At 36.2% G+C, this 10,560-nt stretch overlaps 1 protein-coding gene across 2 annotated transcripts in view; it reads left to right on the plus strand.

Annotated features, from left to right (window-relative positions):
• Dcn (decorin) overlaps positions 1-10,560 on the plus strand; it is a 39,524-nt gene that overhangs the window by 4,405 nt on the left and 24,559 nt on the right. The gene's annotated exons all lie outside the window — the stretch shown is intronic.

A 10,560-nucleotide genomic window follows, 5' to 3' on the forward strand; every position in this document is an offset into this window, starting at 1 on the left:
TTTGTTTCCTTGAAATGTTTGATATTAAGATTTGGACAGTCTCTCTAATCTCAACCGAGTCCAGGCCACAGAGACTGAACATTACTAACTTGTAAAATATGCAGTTATCAGGAGCAAAATAAGGTAGATTGTATAACAGAAATTTATCTTGCTCATACCTAAACACTCCCTTCTTCCTCAGGCCTCAGTGCTCCTTATACCCTTGACATTTTTCAGCCCAGCTGATTCTGTTTTCTATAATGTTTGGAAGTAACTATTTACAACTAAAGCATAATGTAAATATCTGATACAATCTTGGACCATGAAACCCTAGTCTAAGTCCCTAAAGACAGCTGATTTATCTCGTTTAAGGAAAAATTTGGCCTGGAAATTCCAAGCCCACATGCTTAGGAGATTAAATCTCCTGGAAGCTTGAAGGCTCAGTGGTTGGGCCAAAGGCAACGTACGTAGTTCACATGGGTGCTGATCCCATTTCCCTTTCCTTGAAAAGTGATCATAGGATACACATTCTACCATGTTTATTTCCTCCTGGAAGAAACCCCCTAACAGAAGAAGGTGCTTCTTTCAGAAACCCTCTATTTACTCTGGAGATAATGCTAGCAACATTTTGAAGAGAAATGGCCATGAAGTTTTACAATGAGAAAGGACCTCACACAAAGGACCTCAGATGAATATAAAACTGTTCAGTCCCAACAACTGAAAAGCACTTGGGTTAGCTTCTTCAGTGCTGGCATAAACTATATCAACATTTTAAATCTCCAATAGTGTAGGTGGGTGTAGATGTGTCGATGAGGCCTTCAAAAGGCTACAGATAATTGCATTGGTTCATTCATTAATTCAGTAAATATACTTAAATCCTGTGTAGATCAATGGCATTCTAAGTTTTAGAGAGGACAGCATGAAAAAGGCACAGATTTTTCCTATGCGTTCTTCTGTTGTACTGTTGGTGAAAGTCTCTTTTTGCATTTTCTGTTCAAAGAAACAGAGACTAGATTACCTCCAAATATCCAGAAACTTCTATAAGCATCTAGAGATGGCCTGCATTTTTATCTTGGGTACGAAAATTTTGGATGGAGGAAAATTGAACAAAGAAACATTGATGAATATCCTAGTAGTAAACTTTTTCTGCAATTGCTTAGATTGCCAGGTTCTCAAGAAATAGAACAAAAGTTTCATTTCTTTCTCTCTCACCCTCACCCTCTCTCTTTGGTACTGGGGACAGAAACCTAAGGTCTCAGAAATGCCAGGCAATTGCTTTACCACTGAGGTCTATTTCCAAGCAATTTCAGCTTATCTCCTGAACATGGTTAAAAGAATCATTATTACTCTCAATACATATGTTACCTGACATAAAGTACTGATGCTGTTGAGGAAGGAAAAGTGTGTTGGGCATTTCACTGGAGCTTACTCTTCAGATATTTTTACTTTGCTTCCATGATGAATACTTTATAATGCTCTACCGTGATAAAAGCATTATCCCAATTTTGCAATTATCTGTCATATAAAAGTTATTGTTGCCGGGTGAGGTGGCACATGCCTCTAATCCCAGCACTGGGGAGGCAGAGGCAGGCAGAACTCTGTGAGTTCAAGGCCAGTTTGGTCTACATACTGAGTTCCAGGACAGCTGAGGTTACAGGGAGACCCTCTCAAAAAGACCAAAAAAAAAAAATATTGTCTACAAGTATATTGCTCAGACTGACTAGAAGATGGGATTTTAGGAATCATCAAGTTCTTTCTATTGTACCTTTATGATGTTGTTGCTGTTGTCATTATTTTGCTTAGTTTAAGCTTTTAGGATTTTTTATTAATTAAATTTACATCTTTGTCAATTGTGTACAATATATACAGTGTATTCTAATTGCTCTCTCCCCCAACCTCCTTTATCTCCCTCCCACCCTAACAGACCCTCTCTTCCCTAGAAATCTCTTGCTTTCTACAAATTATCTTTTTTTCCTAAGGGTATACAAGATTCCTTTGTTATATATATGTTTATTGATTTTTATAACAAGGAATTAGCTAATATTGCAACAATGACTTTTATTTAGAAATCATACGTCATTTAAAAAAGCTAAGTGACTATTCAATAGATTCATCCAAGATACTTTTATTAATTCACAGATCAATACTTAAATATATATTAAAATTTAATTATGTAGACCTAAAACAATTGGTCTTATTCATGTTTTTAATTATTAGCTAGTTGTTCATCACTGTCTGGCCATGGAAAGTTGATGAGGACCTTGATAACTTGATCTGTTTTATTCCATTCTGGTATGGAACCCAAGGTCTCATGCATGCTAGGCAAATGTACCACTGAGCTATACCCCCACACCTTTAGAACCTTGATGTTTGCATCTAGAAAACCACGGTGAGTCTGAGGTATTTCCTTGAATTCATGGGAATCTGGCTTAAAAAGCAGCTCAATGCTTTCCATGATTATACAATCAATATGTATAGCAAGAAATGAAAGAAAAGTAGAATGTAAGGAAGGAAAATGGGCTGCCTATTCATAGCAAAACTTATTTGGGCAAAGTGTTTAACTTATGTCCTCTAGTGCTGTAAACAGGGAGGATGAATTCAATAAGGAAACAATGTAGTATAGTTTGGGATGGAAAATGGGAATTACTATCTGTCTCAATGGCTAATGTTTTCTTTGGGATTATCTTTGTCAGATTTTTTAATGAGGCAGAAGAATTGCAATGCTCAAAGACAACAACTCTTTGTCAGTATTGTCTAAATACTGTTTAATACAAACAGACTTTTTTTAAAAATTACACTGACTGTTATTTTCTCTAAGGGTTATTTGTACTGAGCATAAACAATATTTTTTAACATCTCTTTCAAGATGAAAAATGAAAACTAAGAATGAAAAACTGAATCATTTGACTAAGGGAAAAGTTAAAACTTTCTGGAAGATGCATTGCCTGTTTGACCCTAGTTGTAGCTTTTAGAGTAGTGTTATAACAAACTTATGTAGAGCATGGAGGACTAAGAAAGTAAATATGAATTTGCTAGAGATAGCAGCCAAATTATTTTTCAGACTTTGTTGTAATTTAACCTGTGATATGAACCAGGATTCAATGTGGGATCCATGTCTTCTTACTTTGTCCCCTTAAGTAAGACAATTCATTCAACCATAGTGTTCATAAAAATAACTAAGCAGCAAGTACAGCATTACCAAATTAAGATGTCTATGTGTTATTTTAAAGTAATAAACCAAAATATATTCATTCCATTTATACTTTTTCTTGACAAATACATGGTTATGTAAAAGTTGCGTATACTATGGGCACTATTTGGTATTTTGATGCATGTATACATTGAGTGATATTTAAATCAGTCAAGCATACTTATCTATTCAAACATTTAATATTTCTTTATGACAAATCCTTCTAGCTTTCTGAAATATTCAGTACATTGTAGCTTTCTACCTATATCTTATCACTCTCTAACTGAACTTGGTAATGATGAATCATCAAAATTATCCTACTATCTCCATTTTATCCAGCCTCTGGTCATCACCATTCTGCTTTCAACTTCTATGAGGTCAACTTTTTGATACTCCACATATGAGCGAGATCATACAGCACTTTTCCTTTATTTCCCTTAACATGCAGTTTTCAGTTCCATTCATGTTGCTGCAAATGACAGAATTTCATCCCTTTTAATGAGTAGCATTCACTTGTATGTATGTACCGCAATTCCTTTAACCATTCATCAGTTAATTTATACTCGACAAATAGCATTACATCAAATTATAAAGCTTTGACCTAGTAAGTAGACCAATAAATAGAGTTAAGAGACAGCCTACACAATAAGAGAATGCATTTGCAATTTGTACAACTGTTAAGGGGTTGGTTTTCATAATATATAAGGAACTCCAAAATCCTACTAGCAAAACAACAACAAAACAAAACAAACAAAACAAAACCAAAAAAGAAGTGTATCTAGACAGAGGCCTCGCCTAGAAAAGCTACCACAGGTCACTCTAGGCAATTCCAGTTCAGAAGACATAACAATGCCAACTGCTAGACATAAAACTGCATTGTCTTGAGATTCTAGCCCAGACTGAACTTCTATGACCCTTGACCCTGTTAATATTTGATTACCAATGCATGAAGGCCATGACTGAGAGTAAACATTCTAATCCCTTTCCAGAGTTCTTATTTTAATTTATAAGTCAAATGAAAGTGTCTATAAACTCCCTTGTTTGATGGTCATTCAGTAATATTAACAGTAACAACTTAAAACTGAGCTGATCTTAAAGGGAGGGACTTTAGATAGGCTGACTAGACCTCAGTGGATGAACTTACACTGAAGAAAATCTGGTTATACTAACTTGACTCCATAGGCCTTAACACAAGCGACAGAATGCATGAAATTCAGTGGGGAGGGGGAGGGTTTATGAGAGGGTGCCAGCGGGGAAGGGAGTATAAAGTTAATTAAGATGCTCTGTATGAAGCACAAAAATTCAACAAAAATTTTACAAAAAAAGAACCCAAGGAATAGATCTAAATACACATGCCCTACAAAGTATACAAATGACTGACGAGAACGTGATTATCACTCATCATCAGGAAAATACAGATTGAAACCACAACAAGATATCACTTTACAGATGTAAGAAAGTCTGTTATCACAAAGACTAAAGATAGCAAGTGCTGATGAGGTCAGGGAAAAGGAGGCCTTGCACACACCTTGGGTGGGAATGGAAAGGAGTTCAGCCATTAGTGAAAAGGGCTTAGAGATAACAATGGACAACATACATAAACGTGCTTAACATAGTAACTTTTATATTTAGTTTATTATCTCACACTGGTATCCAAACTCTGAGGCAAACTTTAGGACGTATGCTTTTATCTTATTTGAAACTGAGTTCCTCATAAGGACATGACTCATCAAGCTGTACAAAGCCAGAGTTGGTGGTGTAGTCTGTAATCCCAGCTGTTTAGGTGGTTGATGAAGGAGGGTTGTGAGTTCAAGTCCTGTTTGGGCTACAGAAGAGTTTAAGGACAGTCTAACCAAACCATCTCAAAATTTAAAAAGAAAAAAAAAGTATGGAAATGCAGTTAAGCGTTAGAGTTCTGGCCTACCATGAATAGATTTACTTGGTTTTACTGAAAAGAAAAAAAAATCACATAAAAAAGAAAACTAGAAACCAAATGCTGCATACAAAATAGAACCTTACTTCCCAGTCTTTTCTCCTAAAGATAAACATATTGTCTCCAAATATAAATAGATGAGAATAAAACATTTTATAATTATCAAACTATTAGGAACTCTCTAAACCAATATCCCTTTCAACAATATAGTTTGATTAAGTATGCTAAAGCATTTGGCTATATTATAGTCATAAAAGTTTCAAAATTCATATACCTAACTGTAGAAATTGTACCAGGAAATGAAATATATTTGTCTCTTGGCTCCCAAAATATATTTTTTAACGTTTGGATATTTTCATTTTAGAAAAACTCAGAAGCATGCAATTCTTTAAACTGTATCTTTAACTGATGAACATTTTGTTAGTTATGACCACTTGGGATATATTACACCCCAACTCACTGTTTGTCTTGGGAAACTGGTTGGCTAGAAACAGCTTTTACAAAGCCTTTACAAAGAAGCAAATGAATAGTTAGACGTCTCGCATGCTACTAATCCAGAAAAACAAAAAAGCTATTTCGTAGAGGCACAGCCAGCATAATAGAAATATACTTGCCTTCTTAGTTTATGCCTGTCTCTATAGCAGCAATGACATGGGATATCCCATTTTTCATAGTTGTAGATCTATCAGAGGGGCTTTCTTCAAAGTAGACTGCAGGAAGCAAATCGTGCATACAAGATGCCCAGTGGGTTGCCTCCATTTGTACTGGGGAGAGGTAGAGAATGGATAGTTCTCACCAGGCGAGAATATGACCCAGATGCAAAGAACCATGACTCAAGGGGTTAAATTTGAGGAGGAGAAAATGAATAAGAGACTGCCAAAGAGTGCTTGTGACCTGCCTGAGAACAGAGACAGCCCGGCCCATGGGGAAGGTTGAGACAGCTGTGTGGGATCCAGGCATTCCTTTAGCCTGTAGTTGTAATGTACTCTGTTTTGGAAGACTTTATGATATTTGAGGATAGGATGGAAATAGGTTAGCTAGAACAGCAATTCCGTGTTGTGTGTAAAAGAGGAGGCTCCTGACACACTCCTGTCTTAACTTTCTTCCTTAAAAATAAGGATAATGAAATCAAACTGTTTCAGTAAAAGCAGAAATACTTGTAGCACCTAGACTATAATGTTCAAGTTTTAGTTTCTCCAGGTTTAGTCTGCTGACCGCTTTGCTCTACTGTTTATCTACTTTTGGGTTTTTTCTGTAGTCTATACTTTGATATTGCTAAGATAGTAATATATGCATGCATAATATTGTATACTGTCTCATAGCTAACTCTATTTGCTTTCTCTATCAGAAGAGAAGTGTAGTGACAGTGCATCTTCGTACCCTCATGTTCTCAACAAAGGCCCTTGTACTTGCTTGGCTCTTATGTATAAATTCTTGATGAATGAATAAATGAGTATCTTCAGAGATTTCATGAATGAACACTCTACAGCAGTCTTCATGTTGTTAAGATAGATATGGGAGAGGGCAGGCTGAGGGGGTTCCAGAAGTTGTAGAGGTAGCCTGATGTCTTTCCTTTACAACGGAACATGAGACTAGGAAGTCTAAATCTCCTCAAAGAGAAGAAAACAAGACAGAATTAAAGTGGGGGATCTTCTAGTTCTGCAGGTTGTCTAACTGATACCATTTTTTAAGTTCCTTGTTTATTATTATAAGTGTATGCATGAACCTGAATGTACGCATATGTACTGTGAATGTCCAGGCTGGACAAGGACAGAAAAGCACTTCAGATTCCTACAAACTGGTATTAAAGGGGATTTTGTTTCACCCAATGTGGGTGCTAGGAACTGAATCTGAGTTCTCTGGAAGAGTAACAAGTGCTCCTAACTGCTCAGCCATCTCTCCAGCCCCTCAACTGTCTTTCTTCGGAAGGGAAAGAGGAAACATGCCCATCAGGACCAGAAAATCTTTGTTGGGACTGAAGTGATTCACCAAAAACTTTAGGGCAGTGTCATTTTACAAATTATTAAGTGGCAGGCAGAAGTATAAAATTATGCTTGAAATAAAAGAATAGCTCATGGAGCTAGAATCCCTGCAACATGGCAGAAAAATGTAATAAGATGAGGAAAGCATGATGCTTTAGGGCATCTTGGCCTTTGATGAGCATGAAAGCCACATTTCTGCTGTTTATTAACAGAACATTGCTATTCATCATTGGGACAAGAAGGAAAATATGTATGTTTCTAGAGGAAGAAATAATTTATTTTCTATACTGTTTTATGAGTAACCATAATTTAACCAGTATCAATATGATTTGTTTAGTGGAAATAATGCAGAGTAAATGCAATTACATATAAAGGGTATTTGTTAAATTTGCTTAAATGGCTAAAAATAAAGTGTTATAACTGTTTCCAAATGCTGTCCCTTGCTTTTGTAAACTTTGAAGATCAGCTTTAGTTCGAACAGTGTTTAGGTAACAAAATGATGCTACTCTCTGGGTACTTCCATCTCAGTTTACTTGAGGTTCAGTGCTTTCAAATGAGAACATTGAGGCTCAGGATGTTAATTTGGGGTCCAGTCACCTGTAGTAAGTAACTGAATTAATTCGATGCTAAAGATGTTCATACAATGTCTTATATTTGCAAAATAACAGTCTTTGTCCCCACTATTCAGGATTAATTTGAGCAGGGGCCGCTTTGGGGAATATTCATCTGTTGGGAATCATGTGCCAAGTAAACTGCGGGCTTCCCTCCAGGCCACTTGTGGACCTTTTTAGGGAAACTCTCTGAAGGCCCTGTACTCCATGGAGCAATGATGAACTGACACCAGAAATGAGTGACAGGAATATGCAACCCAGGGTAACATGTTTTCATGAAACATCTGTGTTTGACATAACTGCAGAACAGATTACAGGTTCTAGGATAACATTCATTAAAATTGTGATTTACAGGGAAAAAAAGACAGGCACTAACAATCAGCAAAATAATTAGACCTCCCTATGTTCTTTGCCTTATTGATACTAAGAGTCAATAGTAATTGAGATCCCGCTCTGCACTGTGTTAGACAATTTCTTTGTTGTATTGCTTATTGATGTCACATAAAAATTCTGTGAAAGGCAGAGTGTAAATCTTTGTGAGGCACTGAGAGCTCATGCAACTTGATCATGTTGCCATAAAGATCAAGAGGAACTATTATTGAAACTGAGATAATAAGCTTATGAAAGGAATCATGGAAATATCTTTAAATATGAAAATTGTATAAAATAAGATATATCAATCTACTGAAGTTTTTCAACAGGTATCAATGGATTTCACTAATTTATATATCCTTATCAACTTCTCTTTCAAATCATTTTGAGTTAAATTCCATGCACACATTATTTTATGTAATATGCATAAATACATTTTTGTAATATATGATGAAATCAATAACAAAAATTTTAAGTAAAGTAATTATAACCAGCTTAAATCTAAAAATATCAATTACTGTATGTGTACATTTCCAGAGATTTTATACATACAAAAATGCTTATTTTAGGTGAATTATGACCCAAGTGCAGCATACACGTTGCATAGTTGGAGTGGAGAGGTTGGCCCAGCCCGTGACTGAATTCAGGATGCTTAGCATATGCTTTTCCACTGAGCTATAATCCACAGCCCTGCTGCACCTTTTAGAATAAGTTGTCTTCTTTAATTAAACTTCCCCTAATTTTCTTTTGTGTTCCCTTGCAAGTGATGTATTGAAAAAATATTTCTATTGGCTCCAAATTTATTGTATAATTTTGACTTATCTTCTTTCATGTTCGATTTATTAATCAGCTTCAAATTAATTATGTGTGTGTTGGTTCTGATCAATATTGATCCTTGAATGCACATCTATTTTTCTACCTAGCAGCTGATAGTTGATCCTCCCCAAGGAGAACTATGTACCATGTAGAGAAATTATTACCCCAGATCAAGAACCATGTGTGAGAGAGAGAACAGTCTTCTACAGACCATGTATTACCAAAGGCGCTTTAAAGTACTATTCTATGGGCACAAGAAAGTGAGAGCAATTCTGAGGCCCAGATACAGGGAATGATGTAATTGATGAAATATTCAGTTGAGAATTGAGAATTAGGGATAAAATGAGTCCACACTGCCATTTGTGTCCTAATACTTTGGAAGAAAAAGAAAATACTAATAAAGGCAGAATGTGAAAAGATTTTAAGCCGTAACTTGGAGAAAGGATCTCAATTCCATGCTAATGAACTCTTGATCCTGAACTGCAAGGAAGTCTGATTTTCAAATGAATTCATCAGAAAGAAACCTGTGCACAAACACTCAGAACAGCTTTGTGATGAAAAACAATTACCTCTCTTTCCCCTGATTTGTAGGAAATGAGCAAGCAAAGCCTCTCAAAGATAGGACTGTATACCAGAAGCTTGTAAGTCTGTCATCTCCTGTGAACTTGGGCACAGGAGATCATTGCCCCCTGTAGTGTTGGAGATGAGTATTTCTGGAGGAGGGAGGATAATGAGTGAGTTCTAAAAGTGTTAGAAGTAAGAGAAAGTGAAGAGGTGGAGTTTCCCTGGAAACACCATGGCAGGAACCAAAATAAGTAGCTAGGAATGAGCACAGTGTGTTCAAACTGTAGAGCTGGTCACACCTGGTACTTAGGGAATAGGGACTCAGACCGTTTTGTTTATTGGTCACTTTTAACAATGAGATGTCTTGGATGAGCCTCTTCTCTGCTCTTCTTTCTTTACTCATAGAAAAAGAGGATTCCGTTTTGTTAAAAGTTCTCTTTGTCTAGGACAAGTATTTTTTTTTGGGGGGGGGCGGCGTTATGGAGTTGTTTTGTGTGTGTGTGTGTGTGTGTGTTTCTTTGTTTCTTTGTTTGTTTGTTTGTTTGTTTATGTATTTAAGACAGTGAGACAAGATCTTACTATGTAGTTTGGTTGGCCTGGAACTTGGTGTGTAGATAAAGTTGGCCTAGGACTCACAAAGGCAGAACTTCTCTGCCTCCTGAGTGATGAAATTAAAAGCATGGACCACCATGCCTGGCTAAATAAATACTTTAAATGTTAAAGTTCATTTTGTAATGCAGTTATAATTAAGCTTAACAAAATAAAAACAATCTGCTGCAGGCTCTCAAAATCATTTCTAAGGGACCAGAGAGATGGTACCGTTCTTGCAGAGGACCCAGGTTTGGTTCATAGCACCCACATGGTGCTAACAACTGTCCTTAACTCCAGTTCCAGAGAATCCAACACCACCCTCTTCTGAACTTTGTGGGCATTGCACATTAGTACATGCAGACAATATACTCACACATAAAATGAAAATAATGAATAAAATATAAAAATCATTTAAAAATATGTTTAAAATCAGGAAAGAAAATGGAAGCAGAAAATGGTTTCAGACTTGTGTGTGTGTGTGTGTGTGTGTGTATGTGTGTTATCTTTTAGCAAAACTAACCA

This window comes from Nannospalax galili, unplaced genomic scaffold (genome assembly GCF_000622305.1).
Source record: "Nannospalax galili isolate Female #2095 unplaced genomic scaffold, S.galili_v1.0 scaffold191, whole genome shotgun sequence".
Taxonomy (NCBI): domain Eukaryota; kingdom Metazoa; phylum Chordata; class Mammalia; order Rodentia; family Spalacidae; genus Nannospalax; species Nannospalax galili.